The 27,443-nt window shown below is 45.4% G+C and overlaps 1 pseudogene; it reads right to left on the bottom strand.

The window, feature by feature from the left end:
- Positions 1 to 5,146: 5,146 nt before the first annotated feature.
- Positions 5,147 to 27,443, bottom strand: part of LOC135546293 (multiple epidermal growth factor-like domains protein 6) — a 111,201-nt pseudogene continuing 88,904 nt past the window's right edge.

Genomic DNA, 27,443 nt, shown 5'->3' with positions numbered 1-27,443 from the left:
TGTAAGTAAACAAGGGTATTGAACAAACATTCAGTGTCAGGGTCAAACACAACATTTACGAACAAAGTAGAGCAAATATACATTCTGTGAAAAAGATAATTGTCTACCCAAGATCTTTTGGATATGTAAATGAAAAGCATTCCAATAAGACTGGATTCTGCTACAGTACCAAAAGAAATGTGCATGAAGGTGCCAGTATCCTGTTTACGTTCTGTGAAGGCAGACAGGTGTAAAGTAGGTTCTATGAAAAAAATGGAATGCTTATTGTTTGCTTATGGAGGTGCATTTGGGGTAGACCCTTTCACAGATGGAAGACCATTTTTCCTCACCGAGTGCAAGTCCATTGTCTCTCTCCCAAACATGTCTCATCGCATCATAAGATGAGGCACTTCTGTTCAGTAAATTATAATGTATGTTGTGGATTAAACCTCCGTAGGATTCAAACAGGAGGATTCGTAAATAGTTTTTCAACTTCAGTAATTTGGAAACGTAGTTTATCGACTATCCTTCTGACCCTCTATGAAGTGTCTAAATTGTAGGTACTTTAAAAATCTTTGTTGGGTACGTCAAACTCAGTTTTTATCTGTTGGAACGATTTAAAAGTGTCCTGAGTAAATAAAGGCGTAAATTCAGCAATACCCTTCTTTTTCCAGTCCAGAAGTCCAATACTCCTTATCTTTCCATGCTAAGAGTGTATTATGTGCTGTAAAAATGTCAGATAAGGCCTGGATTTTTTTCAAAGCTAATAATTGAATGACATGCTACTGATTCCATCTCAACCCAAAGTGAGTGGCATCGGTCTAGGCGCCAACGAATCATGTGCTTGATCTGAGCAGATATCATAAACCACCTTGGTAGAATTAAAGACCCTGCACTCATGGTCTATCTTGATGCCAAAAAGGCCTTCGATAGAGTTGAGTGGCAATATCATCTGATATAATGGGCAAGAAGATCTTATTCAGATATTTTGGAATTTCGTCGTTGGATATTGTACATTCTGAAGTATAAAGAGATTTATAGAAGTCGCAAAACGTATTATTGATAAGCAATGGATCATAAGAAGTGGAGCCACCTGCCATCCTTATAGACTTAATACATCTTTCAATCCTATCTTTTTTAATTGGTGTGCAAATAGACGGCCAGGACGGTTACCGAACTCATAATATTGCTTGGTAACAAACAACCGTTTTTTTTATGCATGTTTTGTATGATCTAAATTGAGTTTGGCCTCAGCACAAGCTAGTGAATTCCAGTTCTCCTGAGTTGGTGGTTGTTTATGAAGAAGTTCTAAAGGCCTTACTTCAGCCCACAACCTTTCACTATTTTCCATCCTGAGCGTCTTGATCAGAGAGGCTTGGGAAATGATATGACCCCTTATGGTTGCAACCAGAAGGTTGCAAGTTCAAACCCCTGAGCTGACAAGGTACAAATCTGTCATTCTGCTCCTGAACAGGCAGTTAACCCACTGTTCCTACACTGTCATTGAAAATAAGAATTTGTTCTTAACTAACTTGCCTGCTAAAATAAAAAGACAGGAGAGAGTTGATTGTTGAATCAGCAATGTGGTTATTACTATTTTATCACAGAGCAGAATTGTTAAGCAGAGACGTATTAAGTCTACAATATCTGGTTATGGGGATTGTTTTGCCAATTTCAATATCTATATACACTGGGGGCATGGTCAGAAATTACTATAGAACCAATAGCACATGACTGGACTACATACATGTAAGTAGAGGGCATAAAAAAATGGTCCAATCTAGAATATGAATTGTGGGGTCTAGAGTAGAAAGTATAGTCTCTGACAATAGGATTTAGTTCTCTCCATACATCTACTAAACCAGATAAATCACAAACACTTCTGAGAGCATTTGAGGCTCTATGATTCGAGACTAGAAAGATCAGAGTATTATTCCATCTACCAGTTGGTGCTGAAACGGAGGCGAAGATGCATTCTTTCATTGATCCCTACTTTCTGAACACTTCTCTCAATGTATTCTAGTCTGTCGGCAAAATACAAATGAATGGTACACCGTATTTAAGTGACAGTTTAAGATAAATGTACTGCAAATCCTATTGAATGAAAACTCCACGAGAAGATCTGCTGGCCAGCAATTGGGAGGGTTTTCAGCAGTTGAATTACAATTGTTCAGAGTGCAAGGGAACCATGCCTGCAAAGCCTGTCATGTACCTGTAAAGTCTGAATACCAACTACTGAGAAGCACTTAGTAGTGGGGATGTTGACGTTATAGTCTCAATGAGCAAGGCAGAGGCAAAAAACCTGATATGGACAGTGTTGGTGCAGAGATGGCAGGAGCAGTGGAATAGAGACACTAAGGGCAGGCATTTATTTCAAGTACACAAGTATTCACATGTGCCGAATACAACCTTATCGAGAAATGCTTACTGACAAGCCCTTAACCAACAATGCAGTTCAAGAGGCTATATACAGGGGGTACCGGTACCGAATCAATGTGTGGGAGTACAGGTTAGTCGAGGGAATTTGTATAGTGACTATGCATAGATAATAAACAGCGAGTAGCAGCAGTGTAAAAACAAGCCTTTTGGTCTTAGACTTGGCGCTCGGGTACTGCTTGCCGTGTGGTAGCAGAGAGAACAGTCTATGACTTGGGTGACTGGAGTCTTTGACAATTTTTAGGGCCTTCCTCTGACACTACCTAGTATATAGGTCCTTGGTGTCAGGAAGTTTGGCCCCAGTGATGTACTGGGCCATACGCACTTATGTTCGGATGTCAAGCAGTTGCCATACCAGATGGTGATGCAACTGGTCAGGATGCTCTCGATGGTGCAACTGTAGAACGTTTTGAGGAGCTGGGGACCCATGCCAAATCTTTTCAGTCTCCAGAGGGGGAAAAGGTGTTGTTGTGCCCTCTTCACAACTGTCTTTGTGTGTTTGGACCATGATAGTTCGTTGGTGATGTGGAAACCAAGGAACTTGAAACTCTCGACCTGGTCCAATTCAGCCCCATAGATGTTAATGGGGGCCTGTACCACCCTCCTTTTCCTATAGTCCACGATCAGCTCCTTTGTCTTGCTCACATTGAGGGAGAGGTTGTTGTCTCTGACTTCCTCCCTATAGGCTGTCTCATCATTGTCGGTGATCACGCCTACCACTGTTGTTTCGTCAGCAAACTTAATGATGGTGTTGGAGTCGTTCTTGGCCATGCAGTCGTGGGTGAACAGGGAGCATAGGAGGGGACTAAGCATGCACCCCTGAGGGGCCCCAGTGTTGAGGATCATCGTGGGAGAGTATGAGGGAGAAGGGGATACAGGAAATTAGTTTAAAGAATATATTGTGTAGAAATTCATTAGATAAAGTCTCAAATATTTTTTTTAAGAGGGCAGGTAGCATTTAGTTTCCCCCTGTCTCTGGCCCAATCTCCGGTACTGTACGTGGCGGCAATTGGATGCCAACCACCGATAAACCCCACCGAAGAAGAAGACAACTACTGAGAAGTGCGTAAGAAAGGCACGATCTCTAAGTCGGAATTGTGCCCTAGACTTTCACACTTATGAGGATTTATTTTCATCACAGGGCCGTCTTGATTCAACAGTGAGAACATTCAGTTGTTGGAGTAGATATTGTGGGTTGATTGTGATAATAATTCAAGTAAACTACACACATTGTCAGACTAGAACAGATGAATAAACAAAAGGAAGCCTTTGCATCCCTTGCTTGGTGTTAACAGTCAGAGTGTGGGAGAGTTCCTAGATACTCATCTTTTAGCAGGCTTGGCATTTCACATTTATTTTCCTACGCAACAACCAAACAAATGGCGCAGGACGACGCGTTGAAATGATTTCCCCCTGGGGTTTTATCGGAGCCGCTTGCTTTGTCCGTTCCAGTTCAAATGACTTGCCCTCGTGAGATCTGACTGAACACAGAGGGAGAGAGAGAAGTAGGCTACTAATCTTCACGACGTAAGACAACGAAGTGATAGAAATCGCTCTTTGCCGAGAGAGTGGAGTGTACGCTTAATTACAGCGAAAAATTACCCAGATGTGATCTTACCTTGCAACGGGCTATTTCATTGCCGGTTTCCTGCCTACCCTCCTCCCAACCCCCTCCTGCTCTGATCACCCTCACTTGGCCCTGAAAACTCTGCATGCTCCCACCATGACCACAGTGCTGTGTTGTGTTCAGGCCTGGCACAGCTCAGCACAGCCTCTGTCTAGCCCAGAGAGATTACAGTAGTTCTGAAGTGAAGGGGTAGTAGTACAGTGGGTTGGGGGATGAGAGGTGGGGAGAGAATGGAGGCCTGTAGAGGTGGGGGTGAGAGGTGGGGAGGGGGTGGAGGCCTGTGGAGGTGGGGGCAGGGGTGAGAGATGGGGAGGGGATGGAGGCCTGTAGAGGTGGGGGCGGGGGTGATAGGTAGATCAATGATGTGCAAGGAGCCCTTTAGTGATGGGAAGGAAGAGGTGGATAAAATATAGGATTAGGGTTGAGGAGGATGGATGAAATACGGGATTAGGGCTGGGGATGGAGGGTTGCTCAGGGGGGACTGGGGGATGAGAGGTGGATTAGAGATGAGGAGGGAGCTGTGTGATGGAAAGGGTTGGGTATTAAAGATGGGGAGGTGGATAAGGGCTGGGAATAGAGCCCTCTGTGGCCACCCAGGTCTGGGAGGATGGATGGCCTCTGTGGGGCTGTTTGACTGGAAACAGGTGTGTGTCATCTGAAGATGAAGGCCCGGCTGATAAACATTATTGGAGAACATCTGTTGCTTGTCACAACACGGGTCCAGGCCGAGTAGCCCCCCATCCATCAGCCAGGGGTTCGGTCTTGCGCTCGCGGCCCAGCTTGCACATCACTCACCCGGGGACGGAGGCGGCCGATGTGGGCTGCCTGGTTCACGCCTGGTCCAGACACCTGCCCGGCGGTGGATGCTGGAGACGCTCCACTGCACTTGAGAAATGCCTGGGGGACAGACGGACGTCCCAGCCACCCCCTCCTCCTCTCCACCTCTGCTATGCTTAGGTGCCCCCACAACCCCCCCCCCACACACTTTCTGACAGGTTTCGTACTAGGTAACGGTCTGGCTCATTGCTCACCTCTTGACCTCCCTGGCTGATCTGTGGAGAGCCTGTGCTCCCTGGTCGCCAATCCTCCATCACTGCTCTGTGACAGGCCGTCTCAGACCACCGCTACTCTCCCCCATTCATACCACCCCCACACCCCACTGACATGCCTTTCTCTAAGCTCCCAGGCAGAGGACCCAATACCATGCTACACTGCTCCCAAATAAAATGGCCTCTCTCCTAAATGTGGTGATGCGATATTAGGGACAGAAATAACAGACAGATGTACCACATGTTGTAGAAAGAGAATTTGATAGAAATTCAAGATGTATCCAAATAGCACCATTTACATAAAGCCTGCCATCAGGGACATAGTACAGTACATGTTACGAGTGGTATGAATGGCAGTATCCTGATGTACAGTTCAAATGCTTTGCAATATTCTAAAAACCCGTCTACATGAAAATATACTGATATATTACTTGGCTAAGACGTCTATAGGTCATAGTGCCATTGAACTGCAACACGTACAGTAACAGACAGTACCAGCAGTAATGCATTGATATGTGACTTTCCTGATCTGACAGTGCGGTAAGTGATCCTATCAAATCGAACGAACACCTAAAAGCAATTTCTAAATATATTAACACTTTATGACAAGCAATCAGGCACACACTGTCAAAAGAAACCAGTAAAATACAACACAAAATAGTCTCACTGTATATGATATGATAGTATGACAGAGTGCCGTCAAAAGGAGAGACAGTACCAGTGGACACTTTGCGAGTGATGGCTGTTGCTCCCATGTCAGTCTGACCAATGACTCTGAGGCTAGGCCACAGGTAAGCAATATGAGGCTGCAGGCTTTTGTTCCAGCCCAGCTCTAACACATCCAATTCCACTAATCACCTAACCGTGGTCTTTATTAATCATGTGTGATAGTGATGGTCTGCACACACTGTGCCCCTCCAGCACCGTAGTGCCCACCACTGTACTTGGCTGCCCAAAGCCGCATTGGGGTGAGGACAGAGACGTTGTGAATGTACAGGAAGTGTTTGACCTGTGGTTAATGACAGAACAGATGCTAGAACAGTTGACTTGGGGCAGGGGTCCAGTCCTGAGACAATCAGGCAGGGAGCACAATAGAGCTCAGGTGACATTTCCAATGTCCACCACCAGCAGCACATCAATGTTCCAGGTGCTTGTGTAGCCTGCTCTCTCTCTCTAACTAAACCGGCATTCTGCACCTTTCTGCAGGCTCACAAAAGGCCACCACACATTTCTCAACCAAATGTGCAGAATACAGGTGTAGACATAAGAATACATTGCCTTGTGTGTCTGGTCCAGACCTGAATCACCTTCTGGCTGTATACCTCTGTCCATCTGTCCAACAGTACACAGCCTTCCCTTGACTCCCTAGGATCCCTGATTGCATATTTGGGGAACCTTGCTGAGTGTTCAGTGTTTGAGACGTCTTGCGGGGGTATTTGGGACATCTAGTTTGGGATGTGGGGCCTCCAGTGCGCTACGAGTGGGAAAGACCAGACGGCTTCTTCAGGGAGGGAGAGAAGCCCAACGCTGGGACCTCTGCAGTCTCTAGTCGTCCTGAAAAGAGAGAAGAGGCAGACAAAAATACATTTGGCACCTTCTAGAAATCAAAAGCAAATGTTCTTTGGCGTTCGGGGAGTTGCTGGTGAGCTAGGGTGTTTTCTGGTCGATCTGGACGGTCTCCCGTAAACTGGGCTTGTGGGGGAAACCGAGACAGCTTCAAGCCAGACACCCCTCTGGGTGTGGATTAAAATAACTGTCAGAGGCCGGAGCGGCTATTGAGGGAGACAGGTAGACACACAGAGCTGAAGGCCTGAGGCTAACACACTTACCAACGCACTATTTCATGAAAACCTGGTTCAGCTTTACAGCTCTGGTCCTTGGTGTCTGCTGTGATGGGCGGTAGGTATCATTCACTCATCAGGGTGATGTGTGTTTGAGGTGTGTGTCTGTATGTTTGTATGTGTGTTTGCATTTGTGTTTGCGTGTGTGTGTGGCTGTGTGTGTGTGTTGTGTACGCATGCGTTTGTGTTTGCATGCATGTGTGTTTGTGCGTGTATACAGTACCTTCTGTACATGTGGGGCCCAGCCAGATAACAGGACACAGGCAGCGGCCATTACGAGCGTCACACTGGGCCTGATGGGAACACTGGCACTGCAGGGAGCAGTCCGGACCAAAACGATCTCTTCCACAGTCTGACGGACAGACAGGCGAGACGTAGAGAGAGAAAGAATGATAGAAAAGAGTGGAAAGAGAGGCAGAAGAAAGGCCGACACAACGAGGAAAAGATGGAGGGAGACAGCACACAAAAAATAAAATGGCAGATTTAAATACAGTAAATGACTAGTCATTTTTCTTTTAGGTATAGGCATATAATCAAATCAATGTGCCGAATACACATGTGCCGAATACAACAGGTGTAGACCTTACAGTGAAATGCTTACTTATAAGCCCTTAACCAACAATGCAGTTTAAGAAAATACATAAAAAAGTAAGAAATAATGAAAGAGCAGTAAAATAACAATAGTGAGGCTATATACATAGCTATATACATATACATGGGGTATCGGTACAGAGTCAATGTGCAGGGGCATCGGTTAGTCGAGGTAATTGAGGTAATATGTACATGTTATTAAAGTGACTAAGCATAGATAATAACAGAGAGTAGCAGCAGGGTAGAAGGGGGGGGGGCAATGCAAGTAGTCTGAGTAGCCATTTGATTAGATATTTTGTGGCTTAGGGGTAGAAGCTGTTTAGAAACCTCTTGGACCTAGACTTGGAGCTCCGGTACCGATTGCTGTGCGGTAGCAGAGAGAACAGTCTATAACTTGGGTGGCTGGGGTCTTTGACCATTTTTAGGGCCTTCCTCTGATACCACCTGGTACAGAGGTCCTGGATGGTAGGAAGCTTGTCCCCAGTGATGTACTGGGCCGTACGCACTACCATCTGCAGTGCCTTGCGGTCGGAGGCCATGCAGTTTCCATACCAGGCGGTGATGCAACCAGTCAGGATGCTCTCGATGGTGCAGCTGTAGAACTTTTTGAGGATCTGAGGACCCATGCCAAATCTTTTCAGTCTCCAGAGGGGGAATAGGTTTTGTCGTGTCCTCTTCACGTCTGTCTTGGTGTGCTTGGATCATGTTAGTTTGTTGGTGATGTAGAAACCAAGGAACTTGAAACTCTCGACCCGCTCCACTTCAGCCCTGTACATGTTATTGGCGGCCTGTTCAGCCCTCCTTTTCCTGTACTCCAAGATCAGCTCCTTTGTCTTGCTCACATTGAGGGAGAGGTTGATGTCTCTGACTTCCTCCCTATAGGTTGTCTCATCGTTGTCGGTGATCAGGCCTACTACCGTTATGTCATCGGCAAACTTAATGATGGTGTTGGAGTCGTGCCTGGCCATGCAGTCATGAGAAACAGGGAGTACAGGAGGGGACTAAGCACGCACCCCTGAGGGGCCCCCGTGTTGAAGATCAGCGTGGCGGATGTGTTGTTACCTATCCTTACCACCTGGGAGTGGCCCGTCAGGAAGTTCAGGTTCCAGATGCAGAGTGAGGTATTTAGTCCCAGGGTCCTTAGTTTAGTGATGAGCTTTGAGGGCACTATGGTGTTGAACGCTGAGCTGTTGTCAATGAATAGCATTCTCACATAGGTGTTCCTTTTATCCAGGTGTGAAAGGGCAGTGTGGAGTGCAATAGAGATAGTTTGCAGGCCCTGCCACATCCGACGAGCGTCGGAGCCGGTGTAGTACGATTTGATCTTAGTCCTGTGTTGACGCTTGACTGTTTGATGGTTCGTCGGAGGGCATAGCAAGATTTCTTATAAGCTTCCGGGTTAGAGTCCCACTCCTTAAAAGCGGCAGCTCTACCCTTTAGCTCAGTGCGGATGTTGCTTGTAATCTGGACAGTTTAGCATCTGCTTCATCTGACCACTTTTTTATAGACCGAGTCACTGGTGCTTCCTGCCTTAATTTTTGCTTGTAAGCAGGAATCTGGAAGATAGATTTATGGTCAGATTTGCCAAATGGAGGGTGAGGGAGAGCTTTGTATGCGTCTCTGTGTGTGGAGTAAAGGTGGTCTACAGTTTTTTCCGTTTGGTTGTACATTTAACATGCACAAAACAGTACAAATCAATATGTAGCAGCCGGTGAAGGCTCTCAGTTTTAAAGGCATACCTAAGATCCAGTACTGCAAGAGATAGAGCGCTGTTGCAGTGTAGAGGAGGTCGTACCTTTTTCACATCTCTGTCCAGTCTTCCCTGGGGGGCAGAGACACTGTCCCATGGCTGGATGACAGGGGGCCCTCCCAACACAGTCACATGACTGCTTACAGCCCTCCCCAAACCTGCCAGCCTCGCACCCTGGGACAAACAGACACAGTGAGACACACACACACACACACGTGTGTGTACTATGTGTCTCACCCCCCCCCACACACACACACACACACACACACACACACACACACACACACACACACACACACACACACACACACACACACACACACACACACACACACACACACACACACACACACACACACACTCACGCGCACACAGGTCTGTCTTTATTACTTCATTATAGAGGGTAAACTATCTGGCTGTCTTGCAGCTGCTCTGCAGTGCTCAGTGCTCTCCTGCTGGGGCTGAAGTGGGGATGTAGGCCCTCACACTGAGCTGAGAAGCCCAGAGCAGGCAGGAGGGAGGAGGCAGGAGGGAGGAGGCAACAGAGATGCAACAGGAATGCATTAAATAGTCTGTCTCCGCTGTGGCTGCCTGGAAACACCTGTATCTCATCCAATAACCACGTCTGCCTGCCTATCTGCCTGCTCACAGAGAAGTGCCAACACATGCTCGTATTCATACTGTATGTACTCTCTCTCTATCGTTTTCATAGACATGCACGCACACACACCCACTACAAAACAATGCCATCACAAATGCATATGTACAGTATGTTTGTAATACCCACACGTATGGCTTTCCTGTTATTAAAGAGAACTGAAGTGCTGACCCTCCTGTCTCTATATGAGACCAGAGTGTGAATCAGATTGTGTGATCTTCCCCTCTTTCATCCAGTACTCACGTCTCTGACACAGGGAGCCACGGTAGCCAGGCGGACACACACACGGCCCGTCACATGATCGCATGTCTGTCCCGCCCGGCAGTCACACGAACGGGCACAGTTCTGTCCGAAGAATCCAGAGGGACACCCTGGGGACAGGGTGACAACACAGGAAAAAGTTTTGTTGTTAGTTTCTCATACAAGAGTGCAACCAATCATCACAATCATGTTAATTTGGCACCAAATGTTAGAAAACAGATTGAAACAAGAAGGGACTAACAATAAGAGATGCTCATTTTCCTTTTGTGTTGGAAATGTTAAACATTGTGTGCCCACATGAACACAACCCACCTCCTCCTTCATTAGAAATATAGGGCCTGGAGTTTTTCCTGGACAGGGCACATGGTGAGGAAAAACTCCTTTCCCTAACCATAATTTAAAAAACAACAACATACGGTGTTCACAGGAGTGTCCGTAGTGTCCGGCAGTGCAGCTGCAACAGCCAGTGAAGCGGTCACATGTCCCGTTGTTCTGGCAGGGACAGTCCAGTGCACAGTCTGGTCCGTACTTCCCCTGGACACACACTGGAAACACAGACATATGGTAGAGACATACAGTAACAAAAACACGACACGCACAACCAACATTCCATCTGTCTGTACTTTTACCACAGGCGGCTGGTGGCACCTTAATTGGGGAGGATGGGCTCAGAGTAATGGCTGGATGGAATCAATGGAATGGTTTGTGATTTCCATGTGTTTGATGCCATTCCATTCACTCCATTCCAGACATTATTATGAGCCGTCCTCCCGTCAGCAGCATCCTGTGACCTGTAACTGATACTGCACACATAACAGTGGAATTACCTGATATAAACATAGAGACACACTGTAAGCCAGGGATATGGGAAGTTACTGTGCACACAGTGACTGCTGGTAGCTACTATTCAAAATAACACAAGTCTTCATTGTTTTGTCATGGCTGTTGGGTCATCTAACATTGTTTCAATGTTATAACAAACAGAGTAAAAAACACTAAGCAACTTCAAGAACAGACAGGTAAACTAAAGTAGTACTGAAACACAATTAAACTCAGCTGACCCTTTGCCCTGCCTGAGGTTATACTAACGTTATCCTGATGTTGTGTTGATGTCATCCTGAGGTTACCTGTCTCACAGCGTGGTCCCGTCCAGCCCAGCCCACACCTGCAAGTCCCGTCCCTGGCCTCACACAGCGCTCCGTTCCGACACACACACGTGTTCCTGCACTGCAGGCCATAGCGCCCCCTAGGACAAGCTGGAGGAACAGCAAGGCGTTCGATAGTAATCATCATCATCACAGCACTACCAAGGCCAGCATTACGTGTAGTTCTGTTCTTTAGCTACCCAGCCAGCAGTGAGCCCACCACACAGTTAAACACACACACTACACACCGACAAACACACACACACAAGTTTATTTAAGCAGCAGTTAATTAGTGAGATGGCAAAGTGGTCTCATTTGGCAGTGATATAAAAGAATAATCATGTTTCTCTGGGTAATTTAGATTGGGAAAACAATAAGCGAATCACTTTGATTCTCCTGTTTATTTATTTAGTTTCCTCGCCAACGCCATCGACACGGAACATGGAAAACGAGCTACTTATAGGTCTCTGTAAACATTCAACACAGGACCATAAGCAGTGGCACGTCCACAGACGTATGGTGCTCACTAGGAGAGCAGAACGCTTACGAACACCATCATCTGGAATGGATGGAAACTCCCGTTTGCACCCCAGTGGAACTACTGATAAAAGGAGAGGTTAGGGAAACTCAATAACCCTGCTTCTGTTCTCCAGAAGAATACGAGCCTCTGATCATTCATATGGAGGATTTGTTAACTAAATACACATTGAAAGCTAATTTGGTTGGTTGGTTGGTTGGTTGGTTGGTTGGGTGGATTCCACAGTAGGATGCTGAGGGGAGGAAGGCTCATAATAATGGCTGGAACAGAGTCAATGGAATGGCATGGTTTCCTGGTGTTTGATGTTTTTGATACCATTCCACTCATTCCGCTCCAGCCATTACCACGAGCCCGTCCTCCCCAGTGAAGGTACCACCAACCTCCTGTGGTGGATTCCCAGTTGCCAATCAGACTCTGTGTTCTTGATGAGTTCATAGTCTGCTACAAACATTTACTGGTGCATGACAAACAGTGCCGGACTGGGACCCCAAAACTGCTCTTCACATACTCAATGGCCCAGAGACACAAGGTTAGTTGTGAGGTAAAAGGCATTATTACCTTGCTGGCAGGACTGCCCGATATTACCTGGGGCACAGATACACCTCCCAGTCACAGGGTGGCACTGCCCTCCCTCCCCACAGGAACACAGATGGGCACAGTCCTGCCCAGAGCGCCCCGCTGGACAACCTGGCAGTACGAAGAAAAACATGAAGGCACCATTCAAATGATTTAAAAGTGCAGCTTCTTTTCTTCCTCCTCCTTCCTTAAAGTAATCACTGATTAGGAATGACTCAGCAAGTAGAAGCGGTGTGACGGAGCCTTGGCGTTCATCTGTCTAATCCCATCTAATCCCAACAGTCTTCAGACCGATTCCTAGCCGAACACTGTGTATATCTTTATTCTATATAGAAGATTCTGATTCATAGTCAGAAGATGACTTGTCAAAGACGGTTCATTTTCACCCATGACAGATATGCTGCAGACTTACCAATGCTGCAGTCAGCTCCTAGGAAGCCAGGTGGGCTGCAGACTTACCAATGCTGCAGTCAGCTCCTAGGAAGCCAGGTGGGCTGCAGACTTACCAATGCTGCAGTCAGCTCCTAGGAAGCCAGGTGGGCTGCAGACTTACCAATGCTGCAGTCAGCTCCTAGGAAGCCAGGTGGGCTGCAGACTTACCAATGCTGCAGTCAGCTCCTAGGAAGCCAGGTGGGCTGCAGACTTACCAATGCTGCAGTCAGCTCCTAGGAAGCCCGGTGGGCTGCAGACTTACCAATGCTGCAGTCAGCTCCTAGGAAGCCCGGTGGGCTGCAGACTTACCAATGCTGCAGTCAGCTCCTAGGAAACCAGGTGGGCTGCAGACTTACCAATGCTGCAGTCAGCTCCTAGGAAGCCAGGTGGGCACTCACAGGTCCCTGTCTTGGTGTCACAGCGGCCGCCATTGTTGCACTTACATCTGGCCTTGCAGTTTGGCCCATATGATCCCTCACGACACTCTGGGGTAAGGCGATAGAGAAAGAAAGACATTTCACATTGAGGATAGCAAAGGGACATTTTGGAGAGGTTCTCAAGAGGTTCTCGGATGTCTCGTACGTCATTAGCCCAGAAGTTGCCCTCCTCCGAGCAGGGCAGTGTAAATAGAGTTTTCTTGATGAGCTCAACACACTACACTATATATGGTCATAGCAGAGCAATGTTTTTGAAAGTGCTGAAATGTATAGACATTTTCCTTATATTTGAGACTTGTTTTATTGGATCTTTACAGCCTGTTACATTCTGAAATTGCCACAGTAGCTGCCGGCTGCACTGAGCCACGTAAAACTATGGAAGCCCATTCCCGCCACCATATTTTTTATGTGTCATCTAGAATAAAAATTTGACAACATGACAGTGCCTTCAGAAAGTATTCACACCCCTTGACTTTTTCCACGTTTTGTTGTGTTTCAGCTTGAATTTAAAATTGATTAAATTGCGAGAGAAAAAAATGTTATGGCAAGCCTAAATAAGTGCTACATATGTGCTTAACCCTTTGAGTATGGTGAAGTTATTAATTACACTTTGGATAGTATATAAATACACCCAGCCACAACAAAGAAACAGGTTTCCTTCCTAACTCAGTTGCTGGAGAGGAAGGATTTCACCATGAGGTCAATGGTGTCTTTAAAACAGTTACAGAGTTTAATGGCTGTGATAGGAGAAAACTGAGGATGGATCAACAACATTGTAGTTACTCCACAATACTAACCTAATTGACATAGTGAAAAGCGGAAGCCTGTACAGAATAACAATATTCCAACAACATGCATTGTGTTTGCAATAAGGCACTAAAATTCAAACTGCAAAAAAAAAAAAATGTGGCAAAAAAACCAACTTTATGTCCTGAAGATAAAGCATGATTCATAGGGCAAATAAACACAATACATCACTGGGTACCACTCTTCATATTTTCAAGCATCAAATCAAAATCGAACCTAATTTATTTATATAGCCCTTCGTACATCAGCTGATATCTCAAAGTGCTGTACAGAAACCCAGCCTAAAATCCCCAAACAGCAAGCAATGCAGGTGTAGAAGCATGGTGGTGGCTGCATCATGTTATGGGTATGCTTGTCATTTTATTTATTTATTTATTTCACCTTTATTTAAAGGCAAGTTGAGAACAGGTTCTCATTTAAAATTGCGACCTGGCCAAGATAATGCAAAGCAGTTTGACACATACAACAACACACATGGAGTAAAACAAACATAGTCAATAATACAGTAGAAAAATAAGGCTATATACAATGTGAGCAAATGAAGTTAGATAAGGGAGGTAAAGGCAAAAAAAGGCCATGGTGGCAAGGTAAAAACAATATAGCAAGTAAAACACTGGAATGGTAGATTTGCAGTGGAAGAATGTGCAAAGTAGAGATATAAATAATGGGGTGCAAAGGAGCAAAATAAATAAATACAGTATGGGGAGAGGTAGTTGTTTGGGCTAAATTATAGATGGGCTATGTACAGGTGCAGTAATCTGGGAGCTGCTCTGACAGCTGGTGCTTAAACCTAGTGAGGGAGATAAGTGTTTCCAGTTTCAGAGATTTTTGTAGTTGGTTCCAGTCATTGGCAGCAGAGAACTGGAAGGAAAGACGGCTAAAGGAAGAATTGGTTTTGGGGGTGACCAGAGAGATATACCTGCTGGAGCGCATGCTACAGGTGGGTGCTGCTATGGTGATCAGCAAGCTGAGATAAGGGGGGACTACCTAGCAGGGTCTTGTAGATGACCTGGAGCCAGTGGGTTTGGCGACGAGTATGAAGCGAGGGTCAGCCAACTAGAGCGTACAGGTTGCAGTGGTGGGTAGTATATTGGCTTTGGTGACAAAACGGAGGGCACTGTGATAGACTCCAATTTATTGAGTAGTGTATTGGAGGCTATTTTGTAAATGACATCGCCGAAGTTGAGGATCGGTAGGATGGTCAGTTTTACAAGGGTATGTTTGGCAGCATGAGTGAAGGATGCTTTGTTGCGAAATAGGAAGCCAAATCTAGATTTAACTTTGGATTGGAGATGTTTGATGTGAGTCTGGAAGGAGAGTTTACAGTCTAACCAGACACCTAGGTATTTGTAGTTGTCTACATATTCTAAGTCAGAACCGTCCAGAATAGTGATGTTGGACGGGCGGGCAGGTGCAGGCAGCGATCGGTTGAAGAGCATGCATTTAGTTTTACTTGTATTTAAGAGCAATTGGAGGCCACGGAAGGAGAGTTGTATGGCATTGAAGCTCGTCTGGAGGGTTGTTAACATAGTGTCCAAAGAAGGGACAGAAGTATACAGAATGGTGTCCTCTGCGTGGAGGTGGATCAGAGACTCACCAGCAGCAAGAGCGACATCATTGATGTATACAGAGAAGAGAGTCGGTCCAATAATTGAACCCTGAAGTACCCCCATAGAGACTGCCAGAGGACCGGACAACAGGCCCTCCGGTTTGACACAATGAACTCTATCAGAGAAGTAGTTGGTGAACCAGGCGAGGCAATCATTTGAGAAACCAAGGCTATCGAGTCTGCCGATGAGGATGTGGTGATTGACAGAGTCGAAAGCCTTGGCCAGATCAATGAATACGGCTGCGCAGTGTTATTTCTTATCGATGGCGGTTAAGATACTGTTTAGAACCTTGAGTATGGCTGAGGTGCACCCATGACCAGCTCTGAAACCAGATTGCATAGCGGAGAAGGTATGGTGGGATTCGAAATGGTCTGTTATCTGTTTGTTGACTTGGCTTTCGAAGACCTTAGAAAGGCAGGGTAGGATAGATATAGGTCTGTAGCAGTTTGGATCAAGAGTGTCCCCCCCCCCTTTGAAGAGGGGGATGACCGCAGCTGCTTTCCAATCTTTGGGAATCTCAGATGACAAGAAAGAGAGTTTAAACAGGCTAGTAATAGGGGTTGCAACAATTTTGGCAGATCATTTTAGAAATAAAGGGTCCAGATTGTCTAACCCGGCTGATTTGTAGGGGTCCAGATTTTGCAGCTCTTTCATAACATCAGCTGACTGGATTTGGGAGAAGGAGAAATGGGGAGGGCAAGTTGCTGTGGGGGATGCAGTGCTGTTGACCGGGGTACGGGTAGCCAGGTGGAAAGCATGGCTAGCCGTCGAAAAATGCTTATTGAAATTCTCAATTATAGTGGATTTATCGGTGGTGACAGTGTTTCCTATCTTCAGTGCAGTGGGCAGCTGGGAAGAGGTGTTCTTATTCTCCATGGACTTTACAGTGTCCCAGAACATTTTTGAGTTTGTGTTGCAGGAAGCAAATTTCTGCTTGAAAAATCTAGCCTTGGCTTTTCTAACTGCCTGTGTATATTGGTTTCTAGCTTCCCTGAAAAGTTGCATATCAAGGGGGCTGTTTGATGCTAATGCAGAACGCCATAGGATGTTTTTGTGTTGGTTAAGGGCAGTCAGGTCTGGAGACAACCAAGGGCTATATCTGTTCCTGGCTCTAAATTTTTTGAATGGGGCATGCTTATTTAAGATGGTGAGGAAGGCATTTAAAAAAAATAACCAGGCATCCTCTACTGACGGGTTGAGATCAATATCCTTCCAGGATACCCCGGCCAGGTCGATTAGAAAGGCCTGCCCGCTGAAGTGTTTCAGGGAGCGTTTGATAGTGATGAGTGGAGGTCGTTTGACCGCTGACCCATTACGGATGCAGGCAATGAGGCAAAAACAGGCAAATTCCTAGAGGAAAACTTGGTTCAATCTGCTTTCTAACAGACATTGGGAGACAAATTCACCTTTCAGCAGGACAATAACCTCAATCACAAGGCCATACACTGGAGTTGCTTACTAAGACGATATTGAATGTTCTTGAGTGGCCTAGTTACAGTTTTGATTTAAATCGGCTTGAAAATCTATTGCAAGACTTGGAAATGGCTGGCTAGCAATGATCAACAACCAAATTGACAGAGCTTGAAGAATTAAAAAAATTATAATGTGCAAATATTGTACAATCTAGGTGTGCAAAGTGCTTAAAAACTTACCCAGAAAGACTCACAGCTGTAATTACTGCCAAAGGTGTATTGAATACTTATGTTGAATACTTATGTAATGAAGATATATTAGTGTTTTTTTTTTCATAAATTTGTTTTTAAATGTAGGAATTTTTCTTCCACTTAAGAGTATTTTGTGTAGATCATTGACAAAAAATGACAAATTAAATATTTTTAATCTTTTTAATTTTAATCCTACCCTTTCCACAAAATGTGGGAAGAGTCAAGTTTTTATTGAATGAAACACTATGGGATGGTACATTTCATGCTAACATCATGCTTTCATTTGTGTTCGGAATTCATTATCAGTTTATACATTTAAATGTTAATAAGCTAAATGTCTCTTATCTTGAGCTAAGAGATGGTGGGGCATCTAAACCCGTGTGGGACATTTAAGCCCTGAACAATGCCTCAAGACCACAGCCAATTGCATGCAAACAACAATGCAGCTAACTTGGCTAGTCTTGCGAGCAAGTGAGCTAGCCAGCTAGTTAGCTAGGTAGTTTTGTTAGCTTTAATCCCACCTTGTAACACAACAAAATGTGGAAAAAGTCAAGGGGTGTAAATCAATTCTGAAGGCACTGTATAAGTTTGGAGATTGTGTCTAAGAATAACCCCAAAAATGTGGTGAATGAAGATGCTTCTGAAAAGAAGAAAAATGTGCTGTCTGAGTTTCAGGAAAAGGCAGTTAAAGACAAAGACACTGACTTTTGAATACCGATTTTAGACCCAATCACCATCTCTTCAAACTAAGTAAACTCCAGTTTGTAACATTCTTTACGAAATGGGCTTTTAAATTAAGTGTGTTTCAATATAGTATGAGTATGATAAACTAACGAAAATGTACATTTGTATAAACTTTTTGATATTTTTATTTAGACGTTTTGAAAATACTAATATTAATGGACCAGAATACCAAAGAATCAGAAATCAGAGGTTACCACAACCAAAATTACCCCGGGGCCATGTTTAGCCTGTTCTGCACGGAGAAATGGAGAGAGAGAGAGAGAGAGAGAGAGAGAGAGAGAGAGAGAGAGAGAGAGAGAGAGAGAGAGAGAGAGAGAGAGAAACTTATTCCAACTTATTCTTCGTATAGTGCACTGCAATTCCATTGTTGAAGCCACACAGTCATTTCACAGAAGTGGACTACCCAACTCTAGTCACTACTTACTGAGTTCACAGTGGTGTCCGTAGTAACCAGGCAGACAGGTACACCTTCCAGTGACAGGGTGACACTGCTCATGGTCCCCAGAACACTGGCACATCTGGCTACAGTTCAGCCCGAACACACCTGATGGACACGCTGCAGGAGACACAAGCATGTACAATAAGGACGGGAGGAGATGGACATTGAGGCACACACTAAAACACTCAATATGATCTGGTTTACATTGCAACATGGTGTATGCTTGCACATTCATTTCGAAACCCAATCTCTATGCGGACATAATAAAATGCAAGCACTCACTCACATTCAAATACCCATTCACACTCAGACAATGCAGTAGTTCACAGACACTCACATAGTCACACAAGGGAAGATAAATCTTTGAAACAAACATGTTTTTTTCTCTCCCTGAAACCACAGCACTTACTGAGGCAGCGTGTAGGACAGATAAGAAACGACTCCAGACTAAAGAGGCAATTACAGCGCTGTCATTATGCAAGTCTGCCTTCCAAAAGCCCTTATCCACCCAGGAGACAAAAACAATGTCTCCTGTTTTACTTGGCAACCCGAGTGTAACGTTTATCAGATGTCTGCTGAGTGTGTGAGAGAAAGGAGGGAGTGGGGGGAGAGGAGAGGGTGGGGGTGTGTGTGTGTTTAAAGAGAGGTGGTGAGATGGTAGTGATGTGCTCTTACTCTCCTCACAGCCGTTCCCAGTGAGACCAGCAGGGCAGCCACATGTCCCAGTAACGTGGTGGCAGGACACCCCAGACTGACAATGACATCGCTGGGCACAGGAAGCACCGTAGACCCCAGGCAGGCAGGCTGGGGCCCATCAGACACACATTCATCACTAACTAATGTATATTCACTTTAAACAGTGACAATTGTTGTTGTGTGTATAACTGCCTTGTTTAAATAAAGATGAACACTCCTTATAATGACAATTCATGATTTTACCTCAAACTGAATATGGGATTACCAACAACGACGAGATGGCCTACAGGGAGGAGGTGAGGGCCCTCGGGGTGTGGTGTCAGGACAATAACCTCACACTCAACGTCAACAAAACTAAGGAGATGATTGTGGACTTCAAGAAACAGCAGAGGGAACACCCGCCTATCCACATCGATGGAACAGTAGTGGAGAGGGTAGTAAGTTTTAAGTTCCTCGGCATACACATCACAGACAAACTGAATTGGTCCACTCACACAGACAGCATCGTGAAGAAGGCGCAGCAGCGCCTCTTCAACCTTAGGAGGCTGAAGAAATTCGGCTTGTCACCAAAAGCACTCACAAACTTCTACAGATGCACAATCGAGAGCATCCTGGCGGGCTGTATCACCGCCTGGTACGGCAACTGCTCCGCCCACAACCGTAAGGCTCTCCAGAGGGTAGTGAGGTCTGCACAATGTATCACCGGGGGAAAACTACCTGCCCTCCAGGACACCTACACCACCCGATGTTACAGGAAGGCCATAAAGATCATCAAGGACAACACCCACCCGAGCCACTGCCTGTTCACCCCGCTACCATCCAGAAGGCGAGGTCAGTACAGGTGCATCAAAGCTGGGACCGAGAGACTGAAAAACAGCTTCTATCTCAAGGCCATCAGACTGTTAAACAGCAACCACTAACATTGAGTGGCTGCTGCCAACACACTGACTCAACTCCAGCCACTCCAATAATGGGAATTGATGGGAAAGGATGTAAAATATATCACTAGCCACTTTAAACAATGCTACCTAATATAATGTTTACATACCCTACATTATTCATCTCATATGTATACGTATATACTGTACTCTATATCATCTACTGCATCCTTATGTAATACATGTATCACTAGTCACTTTAACTATGCCACTTTGTTTACATACTCATCTCATATGTATATACTGTACTCGATACCATCTACTGTATCTTGCCTATGCTGCTCTGCACCATCACTCATTCATATCTTTATGTACATATTCTTCGGAACTGGAAGCACAAGCATTTTGCTACACTCGCATTAACATCTTATAACCATGTGTATGTGACAAATAAAATTTGATTTGATTTGATCTATCTCAGTCCCAGGTATGCATTAAAACATGGATGGATTTGAAAAACAATGTCAATTGTTTTCTACGGTAATTGACCTCTCATAGTATAACTTAAGTATGTATGATTTGATAATGTGTTGTTTCCAAAGGGTCCCTTTCCGGCTCCGACACTCACGTTTGTCGCACTGGGCCCCTCTCCATCCTGGGTGACATTCACACCTGCCTGTCACACGGTGGCAGCTTGTCCCGTGGCCGCACTGACACCTCTGCTCACACCCTTCTCCATGGAGACCGTCTGGGCAGGCTGCAGCACAGACACATGGGTGGTGTTCAGTAGGGCACAACGTAGCAATATGGTTTAGAAACGGTCTGAAAACGAACATCTGTGTTCTTATTTGAAAAGTACAGGTAGGACTTCCCCATTTAATTATGTTTCAAAACGTTTTCTCCCTTCAGAACATGACCCAACTGCTCTCTCATTTAAAGACAGAAACAGGTGATTGGGTTTATCTCAATAGTCATTAGTGGCTTTTTTTCCTCAACTCCTGTCCTTCATCAACACTGAACAGGGTAGCGGAATGCATATCTCTACGTTGGCTTCTGACAGACTGCTTTCACCTATCCAAAGAGATGAGGGAGGAAGCCAGTCTAAACTATTGGGATGCACCTCTTGCATTTGGAAGCAGTGATGTCAGGTCACTTGTCTGACAGTGCTCTCCAGTCCAGCCAGGGGGACAGCTACACCCCCCAGTCACTCTGTCACACGCCCCTCCGTTCTGACAGCTGCAGGTTTGTGTGCACCCCTCTCCATAGGACCCCTCCCCACAGTCTAGGAGAGGCAGAGAACAGAGGCCTCAGATCACACAATATATCCACCACACAATGAGCTGAATCCTAACCAGGAATCCATGTTACTGACTCGGGCTTTCTAGTAAATCATGCATTGATGCCAATGGGAGATTTGCACAAGAATTTGATCCCAGGTTAGATTTGGACCAAGGTGAGTACAGCTATGAACGCCCTAAATCCTCTGGTTGATTTGACCTCCAGGGACAGAGGGGGGGACTCACCCAGCTCGCAGGCTGCTCCGGTCCATCCTCTGGGGCAGGAACACTGGCCAGTCACGCTGTCACAGAAGCCTCCATGCTGGCACAGACACAGCTGGGAACAGTCCTCTCCATACCTCCCAGCAGGACAGGCTGAACACAGTAGTACACACACAAAATACATTTAATCAGAGGATGTCATTGTTCAATACAATTCAGACAGATAGAAATGAGGATGAGGATTCAGTTAGGCTGCACTGAGTTTATGTTCGAAAACAACTTACACAGACCAAACACGTACACTTATTCTATTCATACACTCACCAACTGCTGTGATATTTTATCGTAATTGGAATAAATTAATATTAATCACCTATCACTTGCTGTTTTAGGGAATGTTTTGCCGAAAGATATTCTGGTAGAAGAGAGATTTCAGTTCCATGCAGAGCTCCTGATGTGCTGGGTTAGTTTAAGGTTAGGTTAAGGTTAGTTTAAGGTCAGACTGTGCCCTATACTGGGTTGACCGATGAGCCACTCACCCTCTTGGCAGCTGGCTCCGGTCCATCCGGCTCCACAGCTGCAGCGACCGCTGATGTGGTCACAGGTGGCCCCGTTCTGACACTCACAGCTCCGGCTGCAGTTCTTCCCGAAACCACCCTCAGGGCAGGCTGCCCCCCACACAGGACAGGATACACAGTCATAAACTTAAATACAAGTCAGCATTTTATACAATAGCACTCAACATGAAGTGGTCTGCTCTACTGGAAGTCTGGACACAGATATACAGATGTAGGATCTTAATTTGAGCCAGTTTGCTACAGCAGGAAAATAATCCAGTAGCAACAGGAAATGTGAATTATTGTGTGGATTATAATTAATAGACATTTTTGTAAGGGGTGATACATTTTTCTTAATGGAATGTCAAGTCTGAAATTTCAAAAGTGGGAAATACAAAGTTCAGAAGCCATTTTAAACCTCAAACACACAAGTGAATGTAATCCTGCAACAGGATGATCAAATTGAAAACTTTGTGTATTTAAGGTTTAAAAAGTCTTCTGAAGTTTGTAATTTCCACTTTTGAAATTTCAGACTTGACATTCCATTAAGAAAAATGTATCACCCCTTACAAAAATGTCTATTAATTATAATCCACATAATAATTCACATTTACTCTTGCTGCAGGCTTATTTCTCTGCTATAGCAACTGGCTCAAATTAAGATCCTACATCTGTATGTGGTTTAGCCAATTCCTTTTGTCATTCAAGACTGGCAAGGGACACGATGGAGTGGTTGACTGAAGCAGAAACATATCTGATCAATGGAGAGATATGGCTGCAACGTCCTTGTCTTAATCCATACGTTTGCGTGTCTGTATAGAGCACATTCATTTGACCTATCTCAACTAGTCGCTAATGTCTGAAATGAAATTACATTCCAGTAACGAGAGAGAGATGGGGAAACAAACTAACCACAGCAACTTGTCAGTAAGCCACGCAAGTGGGTTTGGGCTGACTCTTGGCTTCGGGTAATCAGGACCACAAAACATGCTTTGGGGAGACCAGTCCCTCTCGAATAAGAATTGAGAATGACATGGTCTGATCTTTAAGAGGGCATTTCACTCGATCCATTAAAACTGCATGAAGACTTTAGAGAGCAGTGAATAGAGACTTTGCATGACAGTACCGAGGGTAAAACTGATGGTCCTAAAACGTGGATGTATTTATCCAGAATCTGACGCAATTAACGATGTACGCTGGAGGGACATCCTACCAGCCCCCCTACACCCCTTACGCATCCCTAAAAAAGGAATTGGCAGGGTATCGTTAAAAAGATAATTGTTTTCAAACACATGGGAGATGGTATTTAGGGTGAGAGGATGCCGTGATGGGCCGGTAGAGAGGCTCCCTCACACCCCGTTTTAATGATGTGGCTACCCTACCCAGAATGCAGTGTGGTCCCGACCAGCCAGGGGTGCAGAGGCAGGCTCCTGTGATGTGGTGGCAGCGGGCACCGTTCCTGCACTCGCACATCTGGCCACAGTCAAGACCGTAAAACCCGTCCGGGCAAACTGCAAGCCAAGATAAAACATCCTCTGGTTAGGGACTGGCAGCTTCACACACAGAGGTAAGGAGGCCAACTTTTTCCTCTCTCTCTTTCTGTGTCTCCCTCTCTCTCTCTCTCTCTCTCTCTCTCTCTCTTCTCTCTCTCTCTCTTTCTGTGTCTCTCTCTCTCTCTCTCTTTCTGTGTCGCTGTCTCTTTGTGTGTCTCTCTGTCTCCCTCTCTCTCTCGTTCTGTGTCTCTCTCGGTCTATTCCTGTGTCTCTCTCTTTCTCCCTCTCGCTCGCTCTTTCTGTGTCTCTCTCGGTCTCTTTCCCTCTCTCTTTCTCTCTCCCTCTCTGTCTGATCTATCTCTCTCTCATCTCTGTCTTACCACCTACCAAAAATACCATATGAAATTGCAGTACCCTGCTCTAGCAGTTCATTTGTGGAGCGTCTGCATTCGTTAAGTGAGCTCACGTCCCACATGTGAGGAGTATCCATGCCACATCAAAGCCTGCAGAGACACGGGGGCCGGGCCTCCCCCTGAGGGGGTGGGAGAGAGGGGCACACACACACACACACACCAAGGACTGGTAATTAGAACACCTGCTGGGTCCACAGGCCCGTCGTCAGGGTCTAAGATCCCAGCCCAAAACAAAGCCAGGTTACTGCACGCGGGCGCGCACACACACACACACACACACACACACACACACACACACACACACACACACACACACACACACACACACACACACACACACACACACACACACACACACACACACACACACACACAAGATAGTGCATAGACACATACAGTATATAATGCATATAGACACTTGCACACATACACTCCTGCTACCACTGGTGTCCAGTGATGCCAGTGGCCCAGGTCTGTTTTCCATTCATAGAGAGAGAGAGCAGGGGGAGCTGATAGTTGAAGAGCTAATAGTTGAAACTGTCTGTGGAGTCAGTAGACAACCATGGAGTTTAGTAAACATATTGTCTGTGGCCCAGAACAGGTCCACCAGTGATGTTATGGAAAAACCTTGTATAAATGTGGAGGGATGAAGAGGGGGCTTTCCCACTGTGCTGTAAACATTGCCTAAACGCTCGACTAAACTGTGAAATAGACAGGAATGCCCGTGTTTACTCAGTGATTCTCGTTGATTGCTCAATTTGTCACCGAAAAGTGCAAGATCACAGAGCAACAGCTCTAATGACAACACTTACTATCAGTTGGTATGTTAAGAGCAGTTACTACAACAGGCACAGCATCATTTATGTCTTTGTTTGGGGAAAAGCTGCGCTCGCTTGGCTGTGTTCCTGATTGATTAACAGATGCAGTAGGACACACCTCCTTTAAGCCCTAGTGGTGTGTGGGGAAGCCTGGCACTGGTTTGGGCACTGACTGCTGCTCAGTCTGAACATATCTCTTGTTCCAATTGACCCTATGCCAAATAACCCATCTCATAGGCTGTACATACATTGGTACTTTTGGCCTGACCGTGCCTTTTCTCTTAACCTGGTCCCAGATCTGTTTGTGCTGTCTTGCCAACTCCTATGGCCATTGTCATGCCAAACATGAGCAAAGCATTGGAGTAGCCAAGACAGTACAAATACATCTGGGGGATCAGGCTACTTTTTCCCACGCTGCCACTATTATCTGCCAATTTGGTGGTTCTACTATAAAGTTATACTGTCTCATTACAGCCTGAGCAGGGAAGATAATGCCATGGATCCATCTGTGTGTCTGTGGTGCTGTGCGTCTGTGGTGCTGTTTGTCTGTGGTGCTGTGTGTCTGTGGTGCTGTGCGTCTGTGGTGCTGTTTGTCTGTGGTGCTGTGTGTCTGTGGTGCTGTGTGTCTGTGTGGCTGTGTGTCGGTGGTGCTGTGTGTCTGTGTGTCGGTGGTGCGGTTTGTCTGTGGTGCTGTTTGTCTGTGGTGCTGTTTGTCTGTGGTGCTGTGTGTCTGTGGTGCTGTGTCAACGGTGCTATGTGTCTGGGGTACTGTGTGTCTGGGTTGCTGTGTCAACGGTGCTATGTGTCTGGGGTACTGTGTGTCTGGGGTACTGTGTGTCTGGGTTGCTGTGTCAACGGTGCTGTGTCAACGGTGCTATGTGTCTGGGGTACTGTGTGTCTGGGGTACTGTGTGTCTGGGGTACTGTGTGTCTGGGGTACTGTGTGTCTGTGGTGCTGTGTGTCTGTGGTGCTGTGTGTCTGTGGCGTGGCGTGTCTGTGGTGCTGTGTGTCTGTGGTGCTGTGTGTCTGTGGCGTGGCGTGTCTGTGGTGCTGTGTGTCTGTGGTGCTGTGTGTCTGTGGTACGGTGTGTCTGTGGTGCTGTGTGTCTGTGGTGATGTGCATCTGTGGCGCAGGGATATTTTTTAAGGTGCTGGAGCGCACATTTATTTTTCAATGATGTTATCATTTCTCAATCAAAGTTTGTACCAACAGATGCACCTTATTCAATATTTACCAGGGAAATGTCCAAACTCCAAACTGTATATTTTATGATATTTTTATATTTAACCTTTATTTAACTAAGCAAACCAATTAAGAACAAATTCTTACTTGCAATGATGGTTTACCAAGAGGCAAAAGGCCTCCGATGGGGACGGGGGCTGGGATGAAAAATAAAATGTAGGACAAAACACACATCATTGTCAGGATTTGGCCAGGGTTGTTCCGGGTTTTGGTCAGTAGATGCCCCCATTGTGCTTTTTGTCCTTATGTTTTTCCCTTGATCCCCATTATTATTTGCACCTGTGCCTCGTTTCCTCTAATTGTATTTAAACCCTTAGTTTCCCTCAGTTCTGTGCTCTGTGTTTGTATGTTAGCACCCTGCCCTAGTGTTCTGTGTACTCTTGTCGTTTCCGGGTGACGCTCTTGTGGTATTCTGTTTTTTTGTTTTTGTTTATTTTTTGTGAGTTTCTTTTGAGGCCTTTTTGTGCTTTTCCTACCACCTTTTGGATTTGCCTTTTTTTTGTATTTAAGGATTTTTTCTTTATTAAATACACCGTCTTAAGTACTGCTGTGTCTGCCTCATCTTCTGGGTTCTGCTGACTATTCGTGGCTCAGTTGGTTAAGTGACTGTTTCTCACTCCGGAGACCCAGGTTCGAAACCGGGTCCTGACAATCATGACAAGAGAGACACCACAACACTACATAAAGAGAGAACTAAGAAAACAACACAAAATGGCAGTAACACAACATGACAACAACATGGTAGCAACACAACATGGTACAGTATCAGCATAAACATGGTACAAACATTGTTAGGCAAAGGACAAAGGGCAAAAAGGTAGATACAACAATGCATCACGCGAAGCAGCCACAAGTGTCAGAGTGTCTATGATTGAGTCTTTAAATGTAGAGATGGAGATAAAACTATCCAGTTTGAGTGTTTGTTGCAGCTTGTTGCCAATCATATGCATGCCAATCATTTGATCTCAATCAGTTCCATGGGAATATGAATTTAGAACTTCTTGAAGGATTATTTCTAAGTGAATTAGAGCTGATGGTGTTTTAAAACTATTAGCCTTTCTTGTATTTAGTTTCAATCAAAGCATCGGCTATCCTACCTAGTGTTGCGCGCTGTTGAGTTTTGGCTGCATTAGAACAAAAACTGTGACTATTCAGCTACAAAGAGCGTCCTTAAAGCTCATGAGCCCCAAGTCCATAACAAACTGTTTTAAGGACAGCTGTTTTAGCAACAACGCATAGAGTTATCTGTCTTTGGCTGTTCTT

The sequence above is a fragment of the Oncorhynchus masou genome, chromosome 9 (assembly GCF_036934945.1).
Source record: "Oncorhynchus masou masou isolate Uvic2021 chromosome 9, UVic_Omas_1.1, whole genome shotgun sequence".
NCBI classification, from domain to species: domain Eukaryota; kingdom Metazoa; phylum Chordata; class Actinopteri; order Salmoniformes; family Salmonidae; genus Oncorhynchus; species Oncorhynchus masou.
The sequence above is the reverse complement of the archived record's forward strand: the minus strand, read 5'-3'. Positions and strand labels throughout refer to the sequence as shown.